Raw genomic sequence first — 13,580 nt, forward strand, 5'->3', positions numbered from 1 at the left:
CTCCATGTAAGTCTGGGGTTTACTTTGGTGTTAAAGTATAGTCCGCTACCATGGGGCTAATATACTCAGATGTATAATTTGTTTTCAAATATGATCACTGTGTGATTCACATGTCTGCTGATGTGTCAGTAAATAATTAAGCTCCCCTCATAACTACACAACTGACTATTGCTCCAAAGAATTCACAGATCTTTAAATAAGTGATATCACTAAAGATTAAGAGAGGTCAGCTCAGGGAACTACTCTACAGCAAAATATTGGTAAGTTATGTATACAGATGCAAGACAGCGATTCCTGCTTTATTTCATAAACCATCCATTTGTGATTCTGAATCAAGATTTTTGCACAATGAAAGCTTTACGCTCATCAGAAACATTGTGATCACTCATCATATAGCTGACATAGCTTCAATGACAACAGACAGTGATATAATGAGTACAGTCAGAAAGTATTCAATTATTACATTAAGATTTATTTATATATAAATCTGTATTTTTTGTTGTGTAAATTAAGTTGTGTTTAATGCAATATCTTGGAGTACAATAGTTGTCCAATATCCTGAGCAGTCCATCCCTAAGGGTGGGTCAGTGAGGTAGGTTCTTGTCAAACCTGTTCATATGTCTCTGTAACAACACAGTTGTTGTTACTGTATTTTGTACCAGAGTTACTCAGAGTTCAGAGCTCAGAGTTAATTTTTTTTTCTGATTAACTAGATAGTAAGTAACAATACAGATAAATTCTAAGAGACATTAGATTTATTGATATCAAACATTTTTCATGTATCAACATGTACAAATACCAATAGCTAAAGAATATACTTATTACAAATAAAAGACTTGACACTTATGTCTGGTCCCCCTAGAACAGGAGTCTTATGGTCACTCCCATAGACAGATTTCAGCATGCTGTTGATGGCCATAGACAACCTGTTCTGTGCTTGATGATGCTGCCTCCTGGTGGTGATGTGGCTTGTGATTCACTTTTTTAAATTCTAAAATTTCATTAAAAGAATTATATTGTTTAATTTTCTGGATATCTCAGGTACAAAACAACAACTGTGTTGTTACAGAGACATATGAACAGGTTTGACAAGAACCTACCTCACTGATGGACTGCTCAGGGTATTGGACAACTATTGTACTCCAAGATATTGCATTAAACACAACTTAATTTACACAACAAAAAATACAGATTTATATATAAATAAATCTTAATGTAATAATTGAATACTTTCTGACTGTATTCATTATATCACTGTCTGTTGTCATTGAAGCTATGTCAGTCAATGAACCTCAGGTTAGCAATGCAGATCTAGAGACATATGCATATACATACTGTAAATATACAAATTCAGATACTTCAAGAAGTATGTTGTTTAACTTATACACACACACACACACACACACACACACACATAAGGAATTTACAAATCTTGCAAGATATTTTAAAAGTATAATGTAAAATCAGTCAATGGGAGTGTGACATATTTGAATTGTATTGAAACAGGTATGTTAGGGAAAGGCTATGACATCCTCAGGTATCAATGTGATTATTAGAGTGAATGCCCCAGTCAAAGCGGGCACCAGCATCTCCAGTCCAAAGCCTAAGATCTGAAACATTATGACGAATGGTGTCAGTATTCAAGGCTGCCTCTTGCTGCTTTACCCAGCTTCACCAGCTGGGGAAGCAACATGGGAATTAATGTCTAAAGTCACTCCTGTTTCACACATACCACACAACAACAGTATGCTAGAAAGTTACATTAAAGCCACAACTACACACTAGTGGTTACATGTTTTATTTAGAATTGGGTCAGCTGCAGTACCCAGATATGCGTGACTCAAAACAATGTACTGAAGTTTAAATCAACCGTTATTACAGAGGGCAACCGGTTTTGTAGTGACACCCCCACTACCGCTTGTCTCCTACCCAGAAGTATGTGGAGGAAAGGAGGGGAGGAGAAGAGTGGATGAAAGGAGAGAATGAGGAGGCGTGAAGAAAATCGGGACAGCTTATCTGCTTAGCTGTCATCAAAGTCAATGTCAACTATTGATGAAATGGCCCTAACATTATCATTAGATTTTTTCCAAGCTCACAAATAGTCTGATGTGGTGCAGATGGTGCTCGCTCTCATACTGAGGGGATGGTTTAGGCCTTCCGGTAGAAGAGCGAGATTTACAGCTGCAGCCCGGATATTCCCAGGGGGAGGGAATGATTTTCAGAGGTCCGAAGTGGTAAACAGGTACACATAAATGTCATATATATAATCCTGTGTATTCTTTTCACCTGGGAGCCTTAGACTGACCTGACCCCCTTGTCTGGTGGCCTGAGGAGACAAGTCTTTGCTACCATTCTTTTCTCTCTATCCTATGACTAATTGTGCAGACAGGCGCAGCTACTTCAAGGCCAGTTGAGGTAATCAGTGGAAAGTTCTGTTTGCTGATCACAGTGGTGAGAAGTAATTGGTAGATACATTCTGTGGGCATGCCCAATGTGTGGGGATTCTGATTGTTGCCAATTAAATATGAATGTATCAAACAGTTCTCTTGGACTGCCCATTATAAGCTCTCCCTCCCTCCCCTCCCTCCACAGGATAATATATTCTTACCCGATAATGCAACCCCCATATGCGGAAGAGAAAATTATGGTTAAAAGTTTTAGGGATAAACCTGCACCACTTGGTTGCGTATCTATTCTGTTGATTTGGCCGTGGTTTTATTCCCACTCAGTATGGAAGGTTCAGAGGTTCAAGGTGATGGGGAGGGTGGAAGGAAGTCACGTCATCCACTTTGGGCATCAGGGGTATTGGAGCAGGACTAAGCTTTATATAAACTGACAAAGTTTTAGAAACTTGCTGAAAAGTCTTTTTTCATGCAAGAAGTGTAACTGTAATTACATGTTTTTATGGGATGTTTCATCATCCAGTGTACTTTTCTTTAGTCATTTCTTCATACTCACAGTCATTTTTTGGAAATCATGCAGTTGATAAAAGTATTTCACATCGATTTACACTAGCTTACACGCATGAACAAAACCTATCAGCCTTTTCTGTAAACAACCAAAAGGCGCCTCAAATCGTGTACATTTTGGGCCCATTTTCCTTCCTTGCTTGATAGGTACCACAAATCTCAGGTAGATTTATGGTTTATAACCATTTCATATTTACACAGAGATCAAAACTCCTTGTTGTGATGTTTAAGTAACATTACTCTGTGTCACACGCCGGTGAGACACCCCTGGGAGGGAGATGTGGCAGTTCCGAGTGTGCACTGTTGCTTGCCGCATGGAGAGAGAGTGCACCCACACCAACACAAAATAAAAAAAATCAAACACCTTCACCCTTTCCCCTCACGGATTCCAGGCAAAACCAATAAGCCAAAATAACAAAGACAAAGAAAGCAGAATTGAGCAGAGCTGGCCAGCTTTTCAGCGGTAGTTTACTTTCGTCTTGTGTGCAGACACCAAAACTCAATCAAGCCTCACTCTCTCGGTGTGTACTCCCGAACTCGGCCCCGAACTGTGGAGAGGAAGACATCTTTAAGCACCTGGGCCAAGACAAATCCGTTCCACTCGACCAAATGCTACACTCTGGAAATAGTCTACAATAAATGTGAGGGGTATTTGTCCTACAATCAGGGGTGACTAAAAATATACAAAATACACAATTGTCAAAATCATGTTCTAACACACTTCCCATATGAATGATCTGTAAATTATAATCAAAGTGGTGGTGGTGTAGATAACCTTGCAAGTGGCACAAAGCTATAAGTCATACAAAGAGGCAGGGGAGTACACGAAAGACATATAGTACAATTGTCCATATAATTTGAGCATCTGTTGGCACTGATGTTTCCTCATTGCAGTACAGATGATATACACACTTAAACATCAATTAAACAGCTCAAATGCAGTAATTCAATACTCTGTCCCTTACAATATATTCTGATGGAACATCTTAATTCTGCAAATACATTGGTAAAGCATAGTAGTATGTAAATGTAAAGACAGTCAAAGTGTTTCCCAATCAGAAACCATGGCTGAACAGTGAGGTAAGACCCTGGTCAGGACACGGGACTCAACATTTAAATCTGGAGACACTCAGGCTTACAAAGAAGCACGAGGGAGACTAAGGAGGGGGATCAGACGAAGTTAAAACAGTCCCACCTCCCACAGCAGCTGCTAGTAAACTTTTACCGTGCCACCATCGAGAGCCTCCTGAGCTACTGCTGCACAGTGAGGTACGGCAGCAGTACTGAGGAAGACCGGAGGGATCTGCAACGAGTCGTGAAGGCGGCTCAGTGTATCATCGGGACTACACTACCACTTTTGAAGGACACTTACACTGGCCGACTACAAAAGAAAGCCAGCGTTATCATAAAAGATCCAACACATCCTGGACACTGTCTGTTTGCGCCCCTCCCCTCTGGAAGAAGATACAGGACAATCAAAAGCAGAACAAACAGATTAAAAAACAGCTTCTTTCCGAGAGCTGTAACCTCTGTTTACCCCCCACTGCCAAAGACTGAAAAAGACCGACCGTAATAACCCCACCGACCCACCCACCCACACACACACATTCATTATGCACTACACACTTTACAGACTTACCAAAGACTATCACATTGCACATATTGCAGTATTGCACATACCACCCCATATGCTGCTACTTTACCACTACTGTACTCTTTAGGTCACTTTTTTATTGTTTGCCTCTGTATATATTTTGCTTTTATTTATATTTGCTTTTATTTATTGAACTTTACAGTTTTTTATGCTGCACACTGCTGAAGAGCTGCTAAACAGATTTTCATTGTTCTAAGCACAACGACAATAAAGATCTAATCTAAATCTAATTCATCACATGGTTTGGTGCATATGGTTCAATAAAAAATATAGGTCATGGGACTTGAATGAGGCTAGCTGCCCTTTAAAGTCAACATGTTGGTTTTAAACAAGCCTGTACTGGAAATGTATATTCATGTTTTTCCAACCACAGAAATACCACTCAACCCGCATGCAAGTCTAACTGAAGAGGCTCGCCAACAGCAAAGCAGCAAAGGATGACAAAAAGGTACCAATCAGTAAGGTGGAAAGACTAATCTGAAAACACTTGAAGTGATCATAAAGGTACAATAAATGCCCTCAGAATACATTGTATGGGGTTAATGTACTATATACTAAACATCAGCAACAGTATGAGAAATTAATTACATCGCAATATTGACTTACATCAGTCTAAACATTTTTGTTACTTCCTGTTCTGGGCCAAATAAATATCAATTAGCCAATCAGATACTTTTTTGTATAGTTTCTTTCTGTTCACCATGTGATGCAGTGGTCATCCCCAGCCCTGCATAACAATATACTTATCAGGCACACCTGCTCATTAATGCAAATAGCTTCAACTCAATATATAAAATATGTAGACATGGTGAAGAGATTTAGCTGTTGGTTGAACATGCTTTTTAAATCTCAGGAAAAACTCATGTTTTGCATAAATCTTTGGGGAATGCCATATTTAGGCTAAATCTGAGAGAGAAAAAAACAAGAAAAATGTTGTGTTTCACTTAACATTTGGCATCCCATAATGACATCACATAATGATTTAGAAATATACAAACATTTCTTTATTTTTAAATGTTGTGCCTAGCCTAGCCCCCATTGGCTTTAATTACAATTAAACAAATAATTGGAAGTCTGTCCAATCATTTTGCAAAGTGGGAGGTGGAGGGCTAGGAAAGAGATGAAATCTTATCTACTTTAAGTTATTTTATACCCACGGGTAGCCTAAGACCTTTAGGCTGTAGTCCAAGTAAAATAGGCACTAAAGTTACAAGAAATATGGTAAAGAAGGGTTAGGCTCAGATATGCGGGGCCAAGTAAACATATTGTAGCAAGAAGGTCATTCCCAGCAACAAATTGCAAAGAAGCTTTAGATTCCCAGATGCAGTGCTCAATACACACTCAGAAGGGTCTAACTGATGGGCAGTAATGTTAACAGAAGAAGACCAGGAAGATGAAGAAGGAGACAACAAATATTCTGTGATGAAACTACGCCACAACTACAGGAAGAACCCAATGCAATGAGAGAAATCCATTTCCCTGACTACAATGAAACGGTGACTATGATATGTCGGTCTAAATGGATGTGCATCTATGAAAAAAGCTCTTGCTATGTGCTGTAAACAAGAAGAAAAGATTGCGAAAAGGCAGCTACACATGCTTTCAGACCAGCAGGTTGTGTTTTCTGTTTCATTGTAGTCAGGGAAAGAGGTTTCTCTCTAGTTGTATTGTGTTCTTCCTGTGGTTGTTGATGGTATTCTTCCTGATCTTCTCCTGTTAACAAGACTGCCCATCAGCTGGACCGTTTGGAGTATGTACTCATTTCTCACTGGGAATAACCTTGCTACAATGTTTACTTGGCCCTGCACATTTAAGCCTACCTCTGCCTCGATTTCCATATTTCTTGCAACTTCAGTGTCTATTTTACTTACACTTGAGGCCAATGATATTAGGCTACATGTGGTTTAAAAAAAACTTAAGGTAGATAATATTTCAGTCAATGTAACTACTCGTCTACCACCTCACTCCCACCCTTCCATCTCCCCCTTTGCAAAATTATCGGATAAACTTGCAATAATTTGTTTCATTTGAATAATTTGACAAAGGAGGCTATTTTGAGGAAAGTCATGACAAGATTATTTTTTTAAGTAAAACTCATCTTTTTGTGTTATTGTTATTTTGTAGAAACAAAAAAAAATGTTCGTACCTTGGTTTGTTATTCAAAAAATGTGCATAATTTAATTGCATTCTTCTTCTCATTTTTTAAAAACCACAGCTTGCTGAGTACTTTTGGCCTGTACTGTATCTTTGGTGAATACACATAAAATAGATCCTTTGTTCATATAATTTGAGCATCTGTTGGGGCTGATTTTACTAATAGCAGTACATATGAAATACACAAACGCAATTAAATGTCACAAAAATTTTATTGCATTTATTCAGAACATTGCCCATCTCTTGCTATATCTCATGGAACATCTTAGTTCGGCAAATGTACTGGTGAAGTATAGCATATTTAATTCATCATGTGCTTTGGAGCATGTAGGTCATGACTCATATGAGTCATTTCATTTCACAAAGGTGTGAAGCCAACTTCCCTTTAAAGTCAACATGTCGGTTGTAAACAAGCCTGAACTGGAAACATATATACCTTTTTCCAACCACAGAAATACCGCTTAAACTGCATGCAAGTGTAACTGAAGAGGCTCACCAACAGTAAAGCAGCAAAAGAAGACCTACGGGTGCTAGTCCGACAACAAATGTGAGACAGTGAGTACAGGACAATTTCCTGCCAGTTATTACACGTTAAAAGAAATCTCAAATGGACTTCTCTCAAATACATTGCTAATCGGAAAATCCATAGCAGTACACAAGAAATAAGAATGACATTACAACCACTTGGCAGTGGAGAATACCAATATTACCGAATGAATACAAAAGTGTAATATTAACAAGATAGCACACAGGCCCATTTATAATCTATAAGTGAAATGTCAACCTAACAAAAACTATTCATATTGAAAGTAACAATAGACAGCTAACCAATCCAGCTATACAGTGTTATATAGCTATAGAAAAGAAAATCCAAATAATTATTTTGAAGCCAAAAAGAAAAGATATCTAAAGGGGGTCAGCCATGGTGCAGTTTTAATAAGTGAGTCTTCAGTCTGTGCTGTAAGATGGACAGGTTGCTGCTGCTGTCCTGACTGCATTGGGAAGTTCATTCCACCCCTATGGGGGCAAAACTGACAGTAGATGTGACCTGGAAGTGCAGGAAGGGAGGATTAACATATCCAGAGATAGCATAATGGAGAGGTCTGATAGGTATGTAGGGTCTGATGATCTTTTTGTAACCAAAAGGGGGCGCTACGCCCTGACTGGTTTAAATATTTGACTATGACAGTTGACTATGCCACTCTCATGTGATAAGTGAGACCCCCTATATGTTACCCGAAGACTTCCCCGCACAAGGAGATCCAATTGAATGTACTAGGCAGAGGCAAGGTTACAAAAGTACAAATATAAATCTTTACTTTATTCTGCTTCTTTGGTTCAATGTCTTTTGTCTGGAGGCTCACAGAAAGCGGGTGCTTTTAGACCTAATGAAATGACCAAGTTTCAATAATGGCAGGCACGAAATAAACAAAATGCAAAATAAGAAAATGGGCACCATCTCACTTGACAAGGCTTGGGGAGGGGGGTGACCTAGGAGTAGGAGCCTGTAGGGGCTACAAGTGCTATGCCATCAAGCAATTGATCTGAAGGGACCCAGGGCTAAGTGGCAGCCTACACGAAACAGGGGTGTACCCCTCTAAGGGCACGGCTAGGGGATGGTGAATATCTTTATGCCACATGAATCAGAACACACCCCTCTATGGGCAACCAGTAAAATGGCTGATTATCTTGATGCACTATGAGTCAGGATACACCCCTCTAGTGGCCAGTCCAGTTACCGGGGTAACAGGGTAAGAGACCAGGGGCTGGAGCACTAGGGTCCTACAGGAGACACTAAAATAAGGGGCCAGGGCTCCTATCGGGGGCCAGAAGGGAGGGAGAAAAGAAGTGGTGCAGCCCAAAACACAAGACTGGGTCACAACTGGGTTTTCTCTACCACAATAAACCCTGCTTCACCCACTCATCTAGAATTTCACTTATCAAATCCTACATCCTTCCCGTTTGACTATGGCGATACAATCTATCGCACAGCTTCAAAAACCTTTCTATCCATACTGGACACACATCATTCTGCTATTAGGTTTGCCACAGGAGCCCCCTACCACTCTCATCATTGTTCACTTTATACTGAATCCGGCCTCCCTCCTCTCTCCATCTGATGCAAAAAAGACTGGTACACCCTCATCTATAAAACCCTCACTGGCAAAACCCCAATCTATCTATTCAAACTCCTTTCTATATCCCAATCAATTTACAACCTCCGCTCCAACAACCTCATCTCTCTCTCTCTCTGCCCCTACACCCCATAGTACCGCTGGTTTCAAATCTTTCCACTACTCTGCTGCTGCTAATTGGAACACACTGCAAAAGGATTTACAGCTTTCTCACTTCATCTCCCTACCTCAGTTTGTTAATTCCCTGAATGACTGATACACTCATGTAACTGTTTTTAACTCTCCCCCTGCCATCCTATCCTGGTTCACTGCTTATGCTCCTCTTTCTTTATAGTATGCCCTACTCATATGTTGTGTTTTTATGGTTTTATATTGTTTATAGTATATTTGTCTGCTGTTGTGTTTATATTCTATGTTATTTTTATTTGTGTCTGTGTACTTGAACCCTCTTGGCCAGGACGTCACTGTAAAAGAGAATGTGTTCTCAATGACCTATCTGGTTAAATAAAGGTAATGAATGAATGGAAACAAAAGGTCACAATAAACAAATAAACAAGGGGTCTCTACCTTACACATTTTCCAGAGTCACATAAGTTTTAGTATGGGAAAACAGTGGTCAAAGCTTTAGTTCATAGAGGCATGTCCTAAAACACAGACAAAATCATTTCAGCATTGCCTTGTGGCCATATACAGAATATCTTTGTTAAAATACATATAATTTAGTGCCTCAATTATCTTAATTCCTTATAGATCACCTTATATGTCTACAAAATAATGTTACAGGAATGCTCATCTTATTTGTTTCCAACTACCAAACACATCAAGCAAAAATCCACTTTTTTATGTGCAATGAAATGGAATGCCCCTACATAAGATGATTAACAAGTAATGAATTTTTGATTACTTAATTAATTATGTGTTCAAAACATGCATTGAATTTGCTTCTCTGGTACCATGCCTAGCCATCGCCTAGTCCCATAGTTAATCTACTGTACATACTTGAACCCCGTATTCAACACCAACATTATTGGTAGTGAATACGGGACCTCCCTGATGATTTCCTGCTTCCTTCGCGGTTATGCTACTGCTCTGCCTCTGAGCTAGATATATGCTGTAGTTTGAACCTACAGTACCAGAGTAATCTGTGGTGAAAAGCTACACAAATCTGTCTACCTGGTTTTCCTACAAAGCTAAGATCCAGAACAGTATGTCCTGTGCGGAGAGATCAAGCCTGCAAACTGCCATGAAGCATATAGCAGTGTTGGTTCTCATTTCATTTGCAGCACTCCTTTTGCACTTCTTAACTTTTCAAACAATTAATTTTCGTAAATGCAGCTCAAATACAGTAGCTGTCATTTTCTTGTCCTTTTTTGGCCCTGGCCTGGCTTTTCTGGCCTTAGCAGTTGGTTTGCAAAAACGACGCATTTTTTGTAACCTGCCATCCACACTTCTGCGGGGTCCTGGACAAACATTCTTCTGGAAGAGTATCTTTCTGTCTGTCTACCCCTCCTTGTACTGGGTGGCCATGCTGATGATAGACGGTCAATACTACAGGAGTTACTCAATGTGCAAGGAACCTGACAGAAGAGATTATTTTGATTTTCAACATGATAAGGCAGAAGAATTTCATGTTAAATCTCAGGTAAGTTCAGCATAATACATCAGATTTTTGCTAGTGCCCAGCGCTTTGCTTATCCATACTGCCACATGGAGAAGGTAGCCACACTGGTAGCAACTTGACAAGTAGAACATGTATAATTCAGGACATAGATATTATGGCACATAGTAACAAAACAAAAATTGTATGTATGTAGGTGTAATATGTGTATTTTATACATTGTGGACACAATTTGTTTGGTTGAAAATATTTTGTGTATTATTACTTTTAGATTTGCATGTACTAAACTTACTTACACTCTGCAAACCCAGACCCATCAGAAATCCACTCAATCTGTTGTTGGGGTTTTTCTGAGTCCCATTTCATGTTCTCAATGTGTATTTAAGCAGTGGGGTTCATCCATACTGATTTTCCCTTTAAAGGGATATTTCAAATTACAAGTAATTTTTTGGCACTTACCCCATTGTACTTGCATAGCGTGAATACTAGTAACATCAGATGTATCTGTTGACCATTATAACAGCCGGTAAGCTGTTTTCAGGTTTAGGTTAGCTATAAACAAACTATTTTCAGATTGGCTATCGCATAGAACAACAGCAAGATATAGTTATTTCATGCACCCATGTGAATATGTTATCATGCTCCAGGATACATAATTTAGTTAAAATAACTAAACCTTTTCTGGATCTTCTTTTTCTTTAATAAGACAATAAAGTGTTGAAACTACATCAGATATTCAAAAAACCGTTTGACAATAGTACTCTTTCATCCATCTATTATCCTCCATTGTTAGTTTGGATCTGATTTTGCTAGCATTCACGCTACGCAAATAGTAAACTCCACAACATTACCTGTGTAATACTAAAGTGAAATATCCTTCTGGGTTATATATATTAGGTTAATATTAGTTTGGAGGCACCTTTACAATGTGAAACATGGTGGAGGTTTTGGGCTGCTTTGATGGCTCAGGACCTAGGAATTGAGACAACGAGTACATCATGCATTCCTTATTGAACAAGAAAATTCTGGAGTAGAACCTAATAAACATCTAAAACTTATTGGGATTTCGCAAAGAATCTGATTTAAGCTCTCCATGTGAGAAAACCAGAGTTGATACAACTCTGTAAGGAGTAGTTCAGAATATCACCGAGGAAATATGAGAGACTGATAAAAAACCTTTTCATTTAATTATTGTGGCTAAAGGAAGTTTTGACCAGTCATTGAAACTAGGGGACACTTATACTTTTTCCAGCAAGGATATAAAATATGTGATGACTTGTGGTGTGATTTTCACACCAACTTTTTTTGCCCCCCCCAACCCCCCCCCCCACCCCCGCCCCCCCCCCCCCTCTCAGATGATAGGATTGATTCTGATCCTGCTCCTTGCTTCCCTGGTTCTGCTGTACTTCATCATTGAGCGCTGCTGCAGGCCTGTGGCCTGGCGGCTGGAGGAACAACGTGCACTTGCCCTCCAGAAAGAGCAAGATGAGTGTGTTGCGAGGTTTGCTCTGGCCTTGGCTAAGCGTACAGTTGCCCAGCAGGAACACCACCTTTACGAAACCCCTCTCCAACAGCAGCCTAACATCGCAGGTCCTGCAATACCAGCCAGTGTACCCAGAAGCCTTACCGGATATGATGTTGTCCACATAATCAACCACCCACCAGTTAATACACTTTATGGCTAAAATGAATGATCAAAATAATTAAACAAATGAGTTCTATGTTCTTAGCATCTTTTTATTTCCTCTAAACTTACAATAACAATTACTGTAAAATGTCCATATCCAGACGTGCAGTTGCTTTTGTTGTTTTGCTGAAACAGAACAAGAAAATCTAATTATGTTTGAAGAATATGAAGATTGTAAATGTCATTTGTATTTAAATGTATGGTGTTCAAGAAATTAAGACAACTCCTCAATTTATTACATTTTTATTAAATCTGGGAGCCAGATTTGTAGTTCATTCAATTAATGCTCATTCAATTAATGCTATAATCTAATAATCATGATCTAATTTTAGCCAAGACCTAATACAAATATATAATTCTGCAGTGGTGGCTTGCTAGCTAGTCACTGACTGACTATTCTGGGGACTGCTAGAACAGCCTGTTGCTTATGTTGCCTATAATAATGCCTTGCGTACTTTTGTAATTGGAATGTTGTGTGTGGGGATCGCCTTTGGGCACTCCCATATCAAACAGTTCTGTGAACATTTCCCACTGACTGTCAAGCCTGTTCTTGTCTTGTGACTGCTCTGTTCTGGTCTCTGCTTTGAGTCTATTTTAACTGATTGCTAAAATGCCTTCTTTTACCTTTGTACTAGGCTTTTTGATCCCCTTGAGGACGTAACACACATAAGAGGAAGTGCCCTGGAATATTTCATAACAATGAATTACTGGTGAAATTTTAACCTTTTCATGTACATTTTGCAATAAATATTCAAAAATATTCAATCATATCAGAAATATCTCATCACTCCAAATGGTTTGTAAGTCAACAGAGGAGCAGGAGTGGAAGTTACGGTCTCAAATTGACATTGATATCAAAATAATATGAAGTTACAACCAAAGTTACTATCATAAACAAAAAATGTAATTAAAATCTAGCCATGGAAAATTTTTGGTTAAATTCTGGATCCAAGTTCAGGGTCGAAAATTCTTTGGTTAAAAAAATTTAGGCCATGCATGCCCAATTCGGTTAGAATCGGGCAAGCACTGTTGGAGAAGTACATAAAAGTCTGTTTTGCAAAACTGCGGAAAATCCAACAGAGCGGCCGCCATGGGTTCTTAGAAATTGTTTGTTCAGAAGGAACATGAGATATGAAATGAGGAGGTAGACATGTGGAAGAAATTTTTTGCATGTCTGAGGGATGGCTATAATACCTTTTTTTCAGTTATGCAATTTTATAGGTGGCACTGCAGCGTGTCAGTTGCATGTGTGTTATACATAATGAACTGGCAGTTTGACCGAAAATGGCTGCAAAATTTTGTGAGTTTTTGCGTATGGGAAAGGGGTGAAAATGTAGAAAAGGGCAGGAAAAAAAATAATAAG

At 39.0% G+C, this 13,580-nt stretch overlaps 1 long non-coding RNA gene across 1 annotated transcript; it reads left to right on the forward strand.

The window, feature by feature from the left end:
• Positions 1–10,045: 10,045 nt before the first annotated feature.
• Positions 10,046–12,985, forward strand: LOC118221333. Its single transcript, XR_004764093.1, has 2 exons — positions 10,046–10,554; positions 11,886–12,985. It is a non-coding gene; the product is annotated as an uncharacterized LOC118221333 (long non-coding RNA).
• The last annotated feature ends 595 nt before the right edge of the window (positions 12,986–13,580 follow it).

Source organism: Anguilla anguilla, chromosome 2 (assembly GCF_013347855.1).
Source record: "Anguilla anguilla isolate fAngAng1 chromosome 2, fAngAng1.pri, whole genome shotgun sequence".
In the NCBI taxonomy this organism is placed as follows: Eukaryota; Metazoa; Chordata; class Actinopteri; order Anguilliformes; family Anguillidae; genus Anguilla; species Anguilla anguilla.